This window comes from Adiantum capillus-veneris, chromosome 8 (assembly GCF_014529385.1).
Source record: "Adiantum capillus-veneris isolate H3 chromosome 8, ASM1452938v2, whole genome shotgun sequence".
In the NCBI taxonomy this organism is placed as follows: domain Eukaryota; kingdom Viridiplantae; phylum Streptophyta; class Polypodiopsida; order Polypodiales; family Pteridaceae; genus Adiantum; species Adiantum capillus-veneris.
Genome location: NC_140938.1, coordinates 121702639 through 121721003, shown reverse-complemented (window position 1 = coordinate 121721003; position 18365 = coordinate 121702639). Strand labels below are relative to the sequence as shown.

Here is an 18365-nt window from a genome sequence, read left to right as displayed (position 1 = left end):
CTGCCCATGAACCTAACACTTCAACACTTGTAGTTGCAGGAAGTAGTAATATTGCAAGTACTCAACCTGCACAACCTAAGAGTACATATCAATGGGTCCCCAAGGCCTTACTTCCAGATACCTCAACCCTTCCATCCATTTCAAGACAAACTTCTCATGGAAAACCAAGAGTGCACTCTAGGAGAGTCAAGACCAAATCAAGATGATTCCATAATGACTATTAGAAGCCCAAGGCTACGATGATGGAAATGATAAAATTTGGGTACCTAAACATAAGATGCGTCTTTCCCTATCACCTGCAAAACCATGTGAGTCAATCAGTGTAACTCCAAAGCCAATGGCAGAACGTGAAAAGGGAAAGATCACAGAATGCTACACACCTATTCCAGAGCTAGTTTGGGTTCCAAGGCAAAATCAAATTATTCCACCTAGCTCAGGAAGGGGGGAGTCCCATGAAGCTTCTAGCTCCTCATGTAATGCATCATAGAGGTAAAATCTTCTCCACAGCCTCCACCTACAATAGTGGACCTCCATGAAGCTACAAAGGAATCCACACTCCCAGTGTTCAAGAATCACCTGATGAACCACTTCAAGTTTGATGCTAGGAGAGTACCTTGCTCCCTTCTTGGATACATATGATTGTTTTGTGGAGCATGATTGTCTGTAAGACTCTCTTGAATGGCCTTGGTGAGATCTGCTAAAGTCATCTCATATATCTTTGGCTCCTTAGCAATAGGCTTTAGGGTCATTGGCTGATGCCCCGATGATTGCGAGCTTGTAGATTTAGGCTCAACAGACACTCTTTCTCCTTGAATTATTAAATTATCCTCCAATTGGATTGAATTGGTGATGACTGCTTCCCAATTTGTGGAACCTCTAATGACTAGGCCATTGTAGATATCCTCATGTCATAATCCCCTAATGAATCTATCAAGCAATTGATTATTATTGAAGCGCTCATTTGGATTACAACGAGAATTCAAGTGCTTCAAGCGACTAATAAAGTCTCTCACCGACTCGCCTTCCTCTCCTGGACTTTCTGGAGCTGAGAGGCTACACCCCAAAGCACTCCCTCTTGTATGTATTCTTTCAAGAAGAGTCTCCTAAGAGTAGGGTAAATCATTTTTTATTCCACCCTTAGGGTTCTATACCAATCCCTAGCCTTCCCACTTAAGGTTATGCTTAAAGCATTGCTCTTATGTAGGTCATTGTGTTCTCCTAGAGAATTGCATATTTGTTCAAACAATTCAATATGATTTCTATATCAGGCGTGTTACACATATTCTCAGCAATAGATCGATTGATGGTTTGAGCAAATGCTACCAAATCTGTAGGTTTTGTTGGGGGCAGTCTGCTACTAGGTAGTGGTGTAGATCTTAACAAACAAGGTTCAAGGTGTACTTTTTGTACTCATCATCGGAGTAGGTATCGTAGCCGTAGTCTCTCCGAGAGACAGATGAGCCAGATTTGGAAAAGTAAGACTCTATAGAAACTCCAGCGACACAATGTATGAAGGGTCCATTGGACTCATTGAAGGAGTCTCCATCTGTGATAGTGTCAGTTGTCTAGCCTTGTCTGTATCCAAGAATCTCATAAGGCTCGTTGAAGGAATGTTAATCCCTCGGTTTTGCCTCTCCGATTGGATGATGCTATGGATGATGCTATGGATGACATTGCATACCATCTGTTGCCGCTCCTCTAGACTTGTGGCGATAGAAGTAGATTGTACAACTTCTAACCAACCTATATCGTATGTGTAACACGTGTATAGGTCAATCAAGGTTTCAATTTGTAGGTCATATGCCCAATTTTCATTGCCCGGCGTACTAGAGGTTTCCCTTGAGGGAAAGCATTGTTGTACCCCACAGTTTGATCCACATTGCCTACTAACTTAGGAGCACTCGATTGCTTGATTGCTATCCGTCTTCTCTCCTCTTTCTTTTCATGGTATAGAGCCAAGTTAGAGCTACTGACACACTGTAATGACACGGCGATCTCCAGCAAGTTAGAGCTATTGACACACTGTAAGTTAGAGCTATAGATCTCCAGCAAGTTAGAGCTGTTGACACACTGTACTGACACGCTAATTCTCACAAAGTTTGGTACTAGGCTCAATTTAGGCTCTATCTGAGAGATAGAATTCTGGTACAGGTAATTAAATAGGGACGACCTGATTTGCAGTGTTTTGGTTTCTGTGCAGGTTGCAGATTTGCATGCAAAATTGTGTGCAAACAGAGTTGGTACATGTATGCATGATTGTGGATACATGTATATGAGCTGTGGTCACTCTTGTTGAGTGTTTAGTAGTTCACAAGTAACAGTACAACAAGGTTGTAGGTTTTGTGCAAGTTGCAGCTGTGTAGGAATATGGCAGACAAGTTCAACCAAATCGCTAGTGAGAAGTTGGACAATAATAATTTCCCTACATGGAGGTTTCGGATGACAAACTTCCTACAAGGAAAGGGCTATTGGGATTACATTGAAGGTGAAAATGATGAAGCTCCATGGTGTCCCGAAGAGAACGCTACTCCAGAAGAGAAGAAAGCCTTGAAAAAGATTGGAAGCAAGTCAAAAGGAAAGTCATGTATTGGCTATCTATGAGTGTCTCAGATAGTATGATGGGTTACTTAGAGAGTGCACCCTCTCCTGTCATAGCATGGAAGAGCTTATAAAAGCTCAATGAAGACCATACCAGAGTTAGGAAGTTGCAGCTCAAAACAGAGCTAAATACAGTGAAGCGAGGCAACATGTCTATCAATGACTATGCCTCAAAGATCAAGAAAATAACAAATTCTCTTGGATCTATTGGTGTCACAGTTGATGACGATGATGTTGTTGTTGCGACATTAGAAGGGCTTGGAATAGAATACAAAAATTTCAAGTCCTCTATGCATACTAGAGCAGATGTTCCTGACTTTACAGAATTGACAACCATGTTAATTCATGAAGAGAAGAGTCTTGGTCTTGGTGCATCCTCTTTTCAGAGCACTATCAGTTCTGATCAACAAGCCTTCTATTCAAATAGAGGTAGAGGTAGAGGTTGTGGCATAGGTGTTGGTCGCGGTGGTCAATATCAAAATTGGTAGCAAAATTAGAGTCAAGGTCATGGAAGAGCAATACAAAATTATAGAGGCAGGGGGAGAGGTGGAAATCGGAATGCAAACAGAGATCAAAATAATGCATCTGATGTTGAATGTTGGACATGTAGTGAGCGGGGTCACTACTCAAATGAATGTCCAACAACACGAAGCAGGCCAAATAACAGAGGTAGAGGGAGAAGGCATCAAAACAATTATGATGCAACAAACAGGAACAACAATGATGATGATCGGTCTGAGCAGTTATTTGTTATGCAACATACGGTAAATGCTATGACTGCAGATGTACATGCCAGTGACAGTGTATGGTATGTGGATTCAGGTGCTTCTAACCACATGACATCTCATGGTGAGTGGTTCAAAGAGATGAAGCAACTAGATGGACCAGGTTATGTAGAAACAGGTGATGATTTAGTTCATCCTATTGCACATGTTGGAAAAGTTCCCTTGCAAATGCAAGATGGTAAAATGAACTACTTGGCTGATGTGCTTCATGTTCCAAATATTACAAAGAATCTCGTTTCAGTTGGGCAAATGATAGAGCATGGATTGCAGGTCCTGTTTGTTCCAGATGGTTTCTATGTGGAAGACTACAAGAATGACTGCAAGTTGATCACAGAAGGAAGACATGTTGGCAGGATGTTTACTTTGGATGTGAATATGCCTACAGTAAAAGCTGCTATGTTTGCACAAGGTGTAGGTGTTGTGGCTGATGTAGATATATGGCATAAATGCATTGGTCATGTAAATGAGCAGCGATTGTGCTCTATGCAATCAAAACAGATTGTTGAAGGTTTGCCGAAGTTTAAGGTTGATGGCATGCATAAAGTATGTGAGGCATGTCAATTTGGTAAACAGTCACGTAATTCCTTTCCACAAGAACGTAATGTATGTAAGAGGCCACTTGAGGTGGTACATACAAATGTATGGGGCCCAACAAAGACTGCCAGCATTCATGGAAGTAGGTATTATGTGTCATTCATTGATGACCATACTAGAAAAGTGTGGGTCTATTTTATGAAGTAGAAGAGCAAAGTATTCGATCATTTCAAAAGCTTCAAAGCTTTTGTTGAAAAGGAAACAGGTGATCAGGTAAAGACACTAAGATCAGATGGAGGGGGAGAATACTTCTCCAAAGAGTTTTAATTTTTTGCAAAAAAATGGTATACGCAGGCAGTTCTCATGTCGATACACTCCACAGCAAAATGGAGTTGCTGAGCGGAAGAACAAACATATTGTAGAGGTGGCAAGAGACTTGATGGCTGAAAAAGATATGCCACATCATTTTTGGGCTGAGGCAGTAAATACAGGTGTTTACATTATGAACATGACTCCTATTGCTGCTATGCATGGAGTCACTCCTGAGGAAAAGTATAGTGGCAAGAAACCAGATTTGTCACATTTAAAAGTGTTTGTGTGCATTGTGTATGTGCACATTCCAGATGAGTTGCGCACAAAGCTAGATACCAAGGCTGAAAAATGTATTTTTCTGGGTTACTCAAATGAGAAAAAAGGGTACAAGTGCTACAATCCTGGTACTCGTGAATTGTGTGTAAGTAGGGATGTTGTCTTTGATGAGATGGTGGGCTGGTGCAGTGATGTAAAGGACAATATTGGGGGTGATGTAAAAGAGCCTGTGGATGCTTCAAGTGGGAAGCAAGAGTCACATACTTTAAGTGGACCAAGAGAGTCCTCTTCTAGTGGTTCTATTGATAGGCCATGGAGTGGCAGATTACGCACGTAGGTTACACCACAAAGTGCACCGCAAGTATCTCGCAAAGGAAAAGAGAAGGTAGGTGAGCCCCATGTATGACTAGTGTGTCTTCAGGTTCCTCACACATTGATGTAGATTCTGATGGTTCAGATCAGAGTCTTGATGAGGAGCTTGGTATACCAGCAGTCAAGACCCCGGGTGCTAGAAAACAGATTGCAAGGACACCACGTAGTGATTCAGGACCACACAAGTCTAATAGGATCAGATTTCCTGTGGACAGGTTGACTTATGATGTGTATGTTACTCATCATTATGCTTACATGGCAAAGGTTGTTCAAGATGTAGAACCCACATGTTTTGAGAATTCAATTGGCAATGAGAGTTGGGAAAATGCATTGGATGAAGAAATAGCTGCGCTTGATGTAAATCAGACTTGGGAGTTGGTGCCATTACTAGAGGGAAAGAAAGCCATTGGGTGCAAATGGGTGTATAAAGTAAAGCATAAGGATGATGGTACAATTGAAAGATATAAGGCAAGGCTGGTCCCAAAAGGGTATGCACAGATGTAGATTGGGCTGGTAGCACCACTAATCGACGGTCTACTAGCGGGTTTATGTTTACACTTGGGAATGCTGCCATCACTTGGAGCAGCAAGAAATAGCCCACAGTTGCCTTGCTAGTACAGAGGCTGAGTATAGAGGTGCTGCAGTTGTAGCATGTGAGGTAGCTTGGTTACAAAAGCTACTTATGGATTTGAGGCTGTAGGTGGACAGAGAGGTTGTCATTTACTGTAACAACCTTAGCAGTATTTAGTTGGCCAAGAACCCATTATTTCATGCGTGGACCAAGCCCATAGAGGTCCATTACCATTTTGTTCAAGATCAAGTTCTGGCAGGCAACATCGACTTGGTTTACATCAACACAGAGGAGCAGGTAGCGGATATCTTCACCAAGGCCCTGGGAGCTGAGAAGCTCCATCGTTTTTGGACTATGCTTGGAGTCCTTCAGTTGGTGTCGAGCTCAAGGGAGAGTGTTGAGATGTCGAGCTCTCCATGAGCTGGCACTCTTGGTAGGCCTTGGTGATCGTTGGGCCACATTTACATCACCAACACGATTGGTGATCAACGTGGTGTATCCTTGGCAGGGATTCTATAGATGGCATATCTATCTAGCCAGCATAGCTACTTAGCGGGTTCACATTATGGACCGCATCTCTCTTTTGGTTGTACTAGAGTTTTTTCATTATGTATATACACACTCATTTTGTGAAGTAGAAGAAGAAGAAAAGTTTAGCCCTCTACCATGTGTATCTTCTTCTCTGTGTGTGTCTATGTGTAGCTTGGGAGAATGTCTCTCTCTTCTCTCCTCTTTCTTTTTAGAGGAGAGAACTCTCCATCGGGTTTATGGAGCGGGAGGAAATATACCAAAAAGACATTTACCAACTTACATCGGAATTGAGGAAAGCACAAGAAGCTGCCATGGCATTTGCAACCACACCACGGGAAGAACCAATAGATTCTGCAATGGGAGATAAAGACACCCTGCAATTTATGGACTTTGAAGTAGCTACCACCAAAGAGGCCAGTATCCTAGAGCTAGATATTTCTCATGATGAAGCTGGACCCTCAACTCAACCAAAAAATTTAACTGTTGAAGAAGAAGCGACATTAAAGAAGCAAGTGGAAGAGGATACCAAGAGAATCTGGAAAGAAGCCATGCAGTTGGAAGAGTGGATATTGCACTCCATCAATGTCAACCTCCTCACACTGGCCAATATCCATGAGGCATGGCATCAACAAGCTCTCCCCTTCCCCCTCGTAAAGTTTAAAGTACTCCATATCAAAGAAAGACTACTCAAGGGCTTCCAAGCCAACCCAATGCTTATGCATCCAAAAAGGCGGGAGATCTGGCTAAGTTGGCACCCCATGTATCTTAATTTGTATACAGATGCGCCATTACATATCAAACAAGATCCCGTACAATGCTCGGTATCAAGAGTCAAAAGCTGGCAGCAACATTCTATCATCCAACAAAAGAGACCCACTTGGCTCAATTACCCTAGGTTTCCACCACCCCAAAATAACCAACCCACATAAATATATATGGTGGAAGCATTATCCTTAACCATTCAGCTATTTTGAGGGATTCCAGATTTAGCATGCATCATGTTGGTAAAGATTGTCAAAATTCTCCTAACCTGCTTGCTTAATTTTTACCGTGAAGAACAAACAAATGCAGCATGGATGTCATTCCGCGAAGGTGCCAAGGGCTTATGCTATGATTTATCTGGTCAACCTTCAGAGGAAGTGCTCCATGGATTCTATGCTGGGGTGATGTTTCTGCCATCCTATTATATGAAAACATTTGAAGAAGCATTCTATACATGCTTCTTTACTTACATATCCAAGATCTTTGGCCCCTTCATCACCAACCTCTGAGCAAGATTTGTTAGTTACTCCGTAGTTGAGCAAAAGAACTCAATCACCATGCAGTTTATGTCAGTAAAAGACAAAGAACTCCACCTCAGGTACCAACAAGGTCTTGATCAGCATGCAAAAAGGACTACAACAAGGAAGTTCGGACACTTATTAGTACCCTAAGTAGATGTGTCGCCAATGACACATGCAAGGGGGGGATGCTAGCTGATCAGCTAACAGGAGCCAGAGAAAGAGCATCAAAAGGGGAACCACTCATTTTTTAAGCCAATTGATTGTATTAAAACCCTTTGTATTAATGAGAAATCCCACAAAGTCCAGAGGCATTGTAATATTATTGATTGCTAACGAGTCTAAACGGGTTGAGGGCCTCCAAGTTTGTAATCTTATGCAATTTTTAAGTCTTGTATTGAGCCCAAATAGCTAGGAATCCATTCTTTGAACCTTGGCTAAGGTATAAAGCCAACTTTTGTAATTATAAACTTAAGATTTGGATAATGGAAGTGAGTGTTTACCAACGCATTTGCAGGTGAAAGATCTTTCATTTAACATAAGTTTCTCATGATGAAAGTGTGTTTTCTTTGTGCCCATCTACGAGCTATTTTTGCTTCCTATGCACAATACACTCACCAAAATTGGGTTTTGACCTGAGGAATAGATAGAGCATAGATTGCTTTGGAGGCCAAAATTGACTGACCTAAAATAGGTTGTTTATCTTATGTGTGATTTTTTTAAAGTGTCAAAAATGATGTTTGAGTACATGAGAGTGTTAAGGATACTTTGCTCATGCTAGGTATTAAGTTTTGTTGCATTTGGAGTCTCTTAGCTATACAAATTCATCGGATAAATATTGTGGTAAGAAGAGTAGCTTTTGATGTCTGACATACATTTGAAACTGGGTTAGGTAGAAACGGCTTAGAATTGGGAATTTAGAGAGATTAGCTATCTCTTGTAGCCTCCATGCACTATCGGGTTATCTGCGTCCCATGGATTGACAATTTGTATGTCTATTTTTCACTTTGCTAGCATCAATATGGTGAGGCTTGACAGCCAGATGACATTCTAGTCTCTGTATCTCTCGTTATTTCATTTCCAATTCATTCTTTTGTATTTTGAAGTTTGATCTGATCCTTCTAAGTCTAATATTATTAACTCTAAGTACCAACCTAGAAAAGTTGTTTACACACATCCAACAACTCATTCCATCAAGGGTTGGTGATAACAAAGCATCATGTTGGTTGAATCTCTTAAAGAGTAGATCTTAAAGTAATTGTGCTTGTTCCTTGATGAAGTCGTGTGTAAAACCCTCATCAGTGGTTCTAGAATCATGTGGCACTGTAATTGGTGGTTTTGTTGGTAATTGTGGAATATTTGGTACCCATTTGTATGTCACTTTAGTAGGTTTTGCCTTGGTTTGCCATTTGTATAATGTCCTTGATTTGGGTTGCGCTTCAAGTTGCTTCTTGGATTTCCACAGCCATTGAGCTGGCTGTGACTTTGGTGTCCATTGTTGCGGTTGATAGGGATGTGTAACAATAGGCACCCAAATCTATTTAGAATTGTTGGTGAGCTAGGTTTTGGGTACTCAAAATTTCTTGGCTCCTTGCATGACGGTATTATGAGGATGGATTAAATGTTGACGAGTAGTGGGCATTGTGTTTGAGTTGAGCATGTTGTCTAGTAGCTTTGGAGTGTTGAGAGTTGCTTTCCACTCTTCATGGCTATGAGCGATGGTACTTGTAACTATCCATCCTTGAGTGTTAACTCAAGAACCTTATCATCCCAATCCTACACAACTTTATAAGTTCGCATTAATGTAACTCCTAACACAATACTTCATTCATATCCTCATCAGAGATGCAAAGAAGCATGCGTGGGTACAAAAATCCATGCACAAAGATATTGAGATTAATCAACCCCAATGTTGTTGTGAAGTCTTTATGACATCCCTTGACTTTAGCTCTATAGTATTATAAGGGTTGGGTTGTTGCTCATTTGTAAGTCGAATAGTTGACAGCATTGTGCTGTGCACTTGTGTTAGAGCTAGTGCTTTGACCCTGAACCCATCTTTCAAGGTAGCTATTATCCTCACATCCAATCAATCCAACCGTTCACACTACAACATAACCCAAAGTTATCGATGCCCTATATATCGACGCCCGTACCTTTCCACGCGGATATCGAAGTTCTTACACCCTGTCGATATACATGTCGATAAGTGCGTCGACATGGGCGTGGAAATACAAGTGGAAAGGCAAAGTTTTCCACACGTATATCAACGCACTTATTATCGACGCGTATATCGATGCTAAAAAATTGGGGGAAAAAAGGGGAACCCGCGCGCAGGGGCCATTTTCGCCCTCAATGCGCGCGCTCATATCTTGGCCGAAACCTGCGCAGCAGGTATTATGGCACCCTTCCCCCAACCCCTCTCTCTCTCTCTCTCTCCACATCGTGTGTGTGTGTGTGTGTGTGTAGGAAAGAGACAGAGAGAGAGAGAGAGAGCGGTGTGTGTGTGTGTGTGTGTGTGCAGAAGTAGGAAAGAGAGAGAGAGAGAGAGAGAGAGAGAGAGAGAGAGAGAGAGAGAGAGAGAGAGAGAGAGAGAGAGAGAGAGAGAGAGAGAGAGAGAGAGAGAGATATTTAGATAGTTCTATTATCATCCTTGGAGGTCAAATATGACCCATGGGACCAAATGAACATGTCACGTGGTGTGAGTGGAGGTCATAAGTGACTCTCGATGCTCAAAAATGGCTGAAATGAGCATCGCAATAGAGAGTCCACATCGTGGTTGGGAGAGGAAGGTATGTAGGGAGAGCTCATGGCTGAATATATGGGGAAAAGAGGACCTAATGTGGTCAAAAGCTGAGCACTCAAGTAGTGTGTGGTACTCACTCTCTCGCACTTGACGAGGGCATAAGGTGCAAAGTCGACGACACTCCTCGCCAGTGCCCCAACGTCCAGTCTCGCAGCGTAGAGAATGGGAGCTAAGACGAATGGAGGCAATGGTGCGGATCGCACTCAATGGGATGGGCTCAAGGATGTAGGGATGGGTTCGGTTACCTCGTTCGGAGAAGAAGAGAGATTTGTAGTTTGGGGCAACATGTGCGCTGTAATGGCTGAAGCGAGAACCTCCGGATTTCTCCAGAGAGAGAGAGAGAGAGAGAGAGAGAGAGAGAGAGAGAGAGAGAGAGAGAGAGAGAGAGAGAGAGAGAGAGAGAGAGAGAGAGAGAGAGAGAGAGAGAGAGAGAGAGAGAGAGAGAGAGAGAGAGTGTGCGTGTAGGAAATTAAAGAGAGAGATAGAGAGAGAAAAATGTGCATAGGAAATTAAAACTAGAGAGAGAGAGAGAGAGAGAGAGAGAGAGAGAGAGAGAGAGAGAGAGAGAGAGAGAATTATGGTTTGCGTAAGAAATTAAAATTAAAGAAAGAAATGAAATGAAATCTTATATTAACTCTTCAAAAGGCCAAAGTGACCTATGAGACAAGAAAGTTACAATGTGGTAGATCTGATACAAAGTCAGAATAACAAGATGACAAAATGACAAAATAAAATATTATGGAATCCTAAACTACTGGGTGTGGACTAAGCAGCTAAAACAACTAGCTGGGATAGGTAGATCATAGGAGATCGAGCATCTGTACTGGCGGACCTCATCAATCTCCTCCATGGTCAGTAGTCTGACCGGGCGTTGTGCATGTCGCACCAAAGTGACCTGGATCGTCTGATGCAGCCTCTGTCGATGTTGTGTAGTCTGGCCTCCGCAGTCGTGGGCGTCTGGATCTCCCTAGCTCAGTCACTCGTTCGATCAGTACGTAGAGAGATAGGGAAGTAGACAGTGAGAGAGAGAGAGAGAGAGAGAGAGAGAGAGAGAGAGAGAGAGAGAGAGAGAGAGAGAGAGAGAGAGAGAGAGAGAGAGAGAGAGAGAGAGATAGATAGATAGATAGTTCTATTATCGTCCTGGGAGGTCAAATATGACCTATGGGACCAAATGAACATGTCACGTGGTGTGAGTGGAGTTCATAAGTGACTCTCGATGCTCAAAAATGGCTGAAATGAGCGTCGCAATAGAGAGTCCACATCGTGGTTGGGAGAGGAAGGTATGTAGGGAGAGCTCATGGCTGAATATATGGGGAAAAGAGGACCTAATGTGGTCAAAAGCTGAGCACTCAAGTAGTGTGTGGTACTCACTCTCTCGCACTTGACGAGGGCATAAGGTGCAAAGTCGATGACACTCCTCGCCAGTGCCCCAACGTCCTGTCTCGCAGCGTAGAGAATGGGAGCTAAGAGGAATGGAGGCAATGGTGCGGATCGCACTCAACGGGATGGGCTCAAGGATGTAGGAATGGGTTCGGTTACCTCGTTCCGAGAAGAAGAGAGATTTGTAGTTTGGGGCAACGTGTGTGGTCTAATGGCTGAAGCGAGAACCTCCAGATTTCTCCCAAGCCATGATACATTGGCGTTGTAAGAAGGCCTCATTAACTTGGGAGTCGATCGACGCATCCTTGACCAAGTGACATGCATCCCATCTTCCAAACCATTTCTTGATATCAAGCATCCACCCCGAACTTAGTATTTTGCTCTTGCATGTCTTTTGAACCTTTTGACTTGCTTCATATGCGATTCTAGGAAGTCGATGCAAAGGGCTACGTTGTGTCTTACGCATGTACTCCACAACCCTTTCCATGCCCAAGACCTCAATGGGAAGCGATCCGTACTCAAGAAGTAAGAGCATGTAGGGTGTTTGTGTCTTGACTTGGAGAAAGTTGGTGAGAAAACGCTTTTGGACATTCTCAAACTCTTTCCAAGTAGACTTCCCGATGCTTCCACCCCACACCTCCACTCCATAAAGAAGCACCGGTGTCACCAATGTGTCAAAGAGGTACTTTTTGAGAGCCCAAGACTTGATCTCTCCTGCATTGCACATGTTCTCAAATGCATAATAAGCCCTCTTTCCGGCTTCCAAGCGACGCATTGCACAATCCTTCCATTTATGATTGGATGGAACCTCAAGGCCAAGGTACTTGAAGTGATCTACCACTTCAAGTTTCTCATTGTTGTATACAATGCATGGATTTTCGTCATTGAGGGTCTTTACAAGCATAACCTTGGTTTTGGATCCATTCACGATCAGCCCGCTATGTAGGCAAAAGCGTTCCAAGACACTCATAAGCTTTTGTGCATCTTCTAAGGTATGTGCCAAGAGCACTACATCATCGGCATAAAGCAAAAGCATGATCACCGCATTTCCAATCTTAACCTCTTCTATGCCTTCTTGCTGCATACAATCAAGAGAGAGATAGATAGATAGATAGATAGATAGTTCTATTATCGTCCTGGGAGGTCAAATATGACCTATGGGACCAAATGAACATGTCACGTGGTGTGAGTGGAGTTCATAAGTGACTCTCGATGCTCAAAAATGGCTGAAATGAGCATCGCAATAGAGAGTCCACATCGTGGTTGGGAGAGGAAGGTATGTAGGGAGAGCTCATGGCTGAATATATGGGGAAAAGAGGACCTAATGTGGTCAAAAGCTGAGCACTCAAGTAGTGTGTGGTACTCACTCTCTCGCACTTGACGAGGGCATAAGGTGCAAAGTCGATGACACTCCTCGCCAGTGCCCCAACGTCCTGTCTCGCAGCGTAGAGAATGGGAGCTAAGAGGAATGGAGGCAATGGTGCGGATCGCACTCAACGGGATGGGCTCAAGGATGTAGGAATGGGTTCGGTTACCTCGTTCCGAGAAGGAGAGAGAGAGAGAGAGAGAGAGAGAGAGAGAGAGAGAGAGAGAGAGAGAGAGAGAGAGAGAGAGAGATAGGGAAGTAGAGAGCGAGAGAGAGAGAGAGAGAGAGAGAGAGAGAGAGAGAGAGAGAGAGAGAGAGAGAGAGAGGGAAGTAGAGAGCGAGAGAGAGAGAGAGAGAGAGAGAGAGAGAGAGAGAGAGAGAGAGAGAGATAGAGATATAGGAAAATAGAGAGAGAGAAATTAAGAGATAGAATAGAGAGAGAGAGAAAGAGAGTGATATATATATATATATATATATAATATATATATATAGAGAGAGAGAGTGATATATATATATATATATATATATATATAGAGAGAGAGAGAGAGAGAGAGAGAGAGAGAGAGAGAGAGAAGTGGAGAGCGAGACAGAGAGAGAGATAGGGAAATAGGAAAATAGAGAGAGAAAGAGAGATAGCGAGAGCGAGATTGAGAGAGAGAGGAAGGGAGATAGCGAGAGAGAGATCGAGAGAGAAAGAATGAGAGATAGGGTACGTAGACAAAGAGAGAGAGAAATAAAGAGATAGAGAGTGATATATATATATATGTATATAGAGAGAGAGAATTAACTAGAGATAGGTACAGAGATAGATAGAGAGAGAGAGATAGATAGTAGATAGAGAAAGAGTTAGGTTGGCTGACCAATTGCATGTGTGAAAAGGACAGAAACTCTCGACTATCTCGCTCTCTCTCTCTCTCTCTCTCTCTCTCTCTCTCTCTCTCTCTCTCTCCCTCTAGAAGAAACTATGGAACTAAAAGTGGCAAAGGGGTTTTGCCCGCTACATGCATTGCCATGTACACCTGGGAGTGCACATATGTGTCTACCCATATAAGATTTGACCAATAAAGACAATATTTGGCCCGCTACATGCATTGCCATGTACACCTGGGAGTGCACGTATGTGTCTACCCATATAAGATTTGACCAATAAAGACGATATTTTGACCCGATGGTCCTGATCTCCGTACACCTCTGGCCCGAGGTGTACAAAGATTGGGCAAGACTAGAGAATGCGAGGTAGTTTACATTGTGAGGAGTATATATATTAAAACAACATTCATAATCATTATAGATGGCAACGTCATCAACTAACATGGAGGAAAAGATTGCATGCTCGTGCACGCTCTGCAAGTATCAAATCCTGCGCAAGCGTAGGATATGTAATGAGCATGTGCACAAGTACGGAGAGTTTGCTAAAGAAACCGTACAGAATCTAAGATACGACTCCTACGGAACGGGCATTGATTTTTGCGACATAGCACCTACATCTGAGAGAGAGAGAAAAAAGATAATGCATGAAGGTCCGACCAATATAGAGCCAAGGATGGAAGCAGAAAAGGACTTACAGACAGAAGACGATGGCATGGAGGAGATGCTGGATGCCATCTTCTAGACAAGCGAGGAGAACGCTAACGAAGCAGCACCAGAAGCCATGCGCCTATCTCCTGAAGACATGTTGAGGAAGTTGGCACGTCAACCAGTTTATGAAGGCGCCAAAATATCGACGCTTTGTACTTGTCTGGCGTTTTTGAATCTTCAGTCAGTGTACGGGTGGTCAGATGCAAGCGTCACTGCTTTGTTTAGGTACGTAATTTACAAAAGAGATTTTCCGATTGCAACGGTGACATGCTTGGAGAGCTTTTTAATTTAATGTGGCTTAAACAGGTTGTTGCGGGAGAAACTTCTCCTGGCTGGCAATGAAATGTCCCCCTCCAAGCCAGATGCAAAGCAACTATTCACCTCATTTGGCTTGGACTACAATAAGATTCATGCATGTCCAAATGATTGCATTCTTTTTCGCAATGAATTCGCAGATTGTCTGTCATGTCCTAAGTGCGGAGCAATGCGCTACAAACAAGATGCAGTTGGTGAGATAGTGCCAGCTAAAGTGCCGCGGTATTTCCCTATTATTCCTTGGATAAAAAGAATTTTTTGTTGTGGTTCCATTGCAAAGTTGATGCGGTGGCATTCTATGAATAGATCCACTGACGCAACATTTAGGGTGCCCGCTGATTCAAAGGCCTGGAGGCACATTGAAGATACCTGGCCACATTTTAAGAGTGCACCACGCAATTTGCTTTTGGGCATGGCAATGGATGGAGTCAATCCATTTGGCTTGAGAAGCTCAATATATGTGATGTCTCAAGACAGTATTCACTCGTGACGATCAACTGTCGGGACTGAAATCGCACGACTGGCATAAGTTCTTGCAATTCATTCTTCCAATTGGGATCAAGGGGTGTTTAATGGAGGAAGTGAGGACCTGCATATACAAGATTTCAGAGCTAGTGCGGTGGATCTCTTCCAAGGAGATACAGGAGGAATCTATTGCAGTTGCAAGGGCTAACTCCATTGAGGTAGTTTCATGATTGAGAAGTATCTACCCACGAGCTGCCTAACTATCCAAATGCACTTGCTCGTCCATGTAGTAGATGAGGTTGCAGTGGCAGGTACAGTCCACAGCCGTTGGATGTTCTTTCTAGAGTGGTTCATGAAAACACTTAAGGGTTTTGTTCGCCAAAAACCGCGTCCAGAGGGGAGCATGACAGAAGGATGGCTGGTGCAAGAGTCTCTTGTATTGACAACAGAATTTCTATCCGTTTCTGACCCAAAAATGCCTCGACTGTGGAGCGATGAGGAGGATGCAAGACTAATGGGAGAGGAGCCGCAAGGGTAAGGGGTGCCGAAGAAAATGAACGACGCCATGCGAGAAAAGATCATGAAGTTCTATATACTAAATTCAGTGTCGATGCAAAAATGGCTTGAAAGGTACAAAGAAGAGAAAGAGAGATGCAATAGGGAGATTTCAGGTGAAGCCGAACGACTAGAGGCTTACCCTTGCCAGACTATCTCGCTCCTCTACCTGAATTCCCTACAATGGCATGGCTGGACAAGACAGTGAGACCAACTCGACAGATCGGAGAACCCATATCTCTAGAAGAGGAAGAGTTGGCTATTGTATGTGACTGAAAGTATCATACATACATGGCACTGTGGTTGCATGGAAAGCATTTCAGAACACAACAAATTGACAGCAGAAGAAACACGTTTGATAGTGGGGTAATGGTTAGTTTCATGCAAAAGAGCAGGGCCAGTGCTAGAGACACGAATGAGAGCACTAGCAACCTGGATTACTGTGATCTTGTGTCAGATATCCTGAAAGTAAGCTTCAGGCGATTTGAGATGTTTTTGTTGGATGTGAAGTGGTTCAAGGTGATTACTTCTGGTCGCAATGCAACGATACATAGAGATGGAAACAAACTTGTGCAAATAGATTCTACAAAGGTTTGGACAGATGCGAGTGACACATTTGCTCTCCCCGAACATTGCGAGCAAGTGGTCTTTGTACCAGACCCTCGAGAGCGACAATGGTGGTTTGTGGTTCAGGTTGCTCCAAGAAATAAACAAGTATTTGAAGGGCAAGAGCTCCTGGAGGAAAGTCAGTCAGATGACGTCCATACTACTATGACATTAGATGAGATGGACGAAGGTATGGCAGAGGAAGCTGACAGATATACGAGGGATGACGCAGATGAGACAGAATTTACACTTGTAGATGAAGATGCAATGGATGAAGACAATGTGTCAGAATGAGTTGGGGCAGAGTTATGTTTGCAATTAGAGATAGACGATGATACGGTGCTCTTATCGATGATGCCTCACTCGTCGAGGCATAGGCCTGTAAGTGTTTGTGTGAAGACGTTGATTTAAAATTAAGCTTAAAGTTAATTTAAACAACTGTGTTCTGACGCTTTATTTTACTTTCTTTGTGCAGGACTTTAGTATGGCACACCAGTTTCCAGTTCCCGCTTCTATGAGTGTAGATGCATTCATGGGCTTCGTCACACGGATGACGCCTGCTCAGATGGCAGAGGCTTCTCAGTACTAGGTAGCCAGAGGCATGGGTACTACGCCTCCGGGCTTCACACCCGAGGGTCCGATGCCTAGGGGGGGGACACCTATGGGGGGGGAGATGCGTACGGGTACGACGCCTGCTTCTCCCATCACGGCCGCTTTGACACCTAGGGGTGGGGCAGAGGCGGGTACGTCCTCATCTCTGCAGCACAGGCACACTCGCTGATCTTGGCGATCGTCACATGGAGGTGGTGGTTGCTGTGGAGGAGGGTCCACAGATGCTTCGACCCCTCCTCGCTCACGACCCCTGTCTTACCCAGGCACACCTCTCAACACACCTCGGACACCTTGAGGGTCACTCGATCCTAGTGCCTCCAAGCTCTATACTGTACGGGGAGATGGTTCTGTGGACACGGATATAGTCGGGACTAAGATTAGACAGCGGATTTGCCAGCTCGCGGAGCTGTAGTTTTCGACCAGCATTCTGACGCCTTGGCTTGAGCAGGATGAGGACAAAGTCAGTTACATAGTGGAGACCATCTTGAGAGAGTACCAGCTTGCTCCGGGTTCAAAGGCTGTTCCGAGGAGGTGGATAAAGGGTGTTGCACGGGACACCGTGAAACATCAACAAGATGCAGCTCGGAAGACTTTTAGGACCGGCTCGCCGAAGCCTTCGGGCATCCCACACGAGACGTGGCTGCAGATCAAGGAGGATGAGCGGACAACGGACACGTGGTTCAGACAACAACATGAGGCCACGCAGATACGACAGATGACCAGTGGGACATCTCATCTTGGCAACGGAGGCTTCGACACCTTTCGCTATGAGTTTGTGTGTTTCTAATCCAATCTTAACTATGGTGTTTTTTAAAACGCAATAAATCATGTATTCTTATTACTTTGATATTTGTATAAACACAGAATCTTGCAATGCATCGAGCCTCGACACGCCAGGAGGAGTCAGATGGATATCGGAGAGGTATCTATGAAGTATTGAATGATCTTGATGCTTCAGGAGAGCCTGTAGACTGGGAGGCCTTAGAGTCTCGCTGATCGCTTGAGGTGAGACGTTAATATGACATAGTTGATTTAATTAAGTAAGTATATGTGAAGTAATATCAATACTAATTTTGTGAGTTGTCCTATGTGCAGGTTGTGACGTCTAGTCATCAGTGGACCGGATTTCAGATATATGCTTTGTGAGACACAGACACGCTTCTGTGTCTCTTTTTTGTATAGACATATATGGTTATGGTTATTATTTAGACAGTTATTGTTTTCCTTATGGTTATTGTCATTGTCATTGTCATTGTATAGACATGGTTATTTCTCCTATTCTTGTATAGACATAGTTATGGTTCAGGTTTTGTTTATGGTTATGTTTAACTTTCTGGTTATGCTTATGGTTATTGTTATTTTTGTTTATGGTTATGGTTATCTGCATTATGATTTTGATCAAAGTGGTTATGGCCGGTTATGGTTT

General features: G+C 43.4%; 2 pseudogenes; both read left to right on the top strand.

Moving 5' to 3' along the window:
• The first annotated feature begins 2367 nt into the window (after nt 1-2367).
• Nucleotides 2368-5868, top strand: LOC147452870 (uncharacterized; annotated as a pseudogene).
• Nucleotides 5869-14351: 8483 nt separating this feature from the next.
• On the top strand, nt 14352-16810 carry LOC147452869 (uncharacterized; annotated as a pseudogene).
• Nucleotides 16811-18365: the final 1555 nt, after the last annotated feature.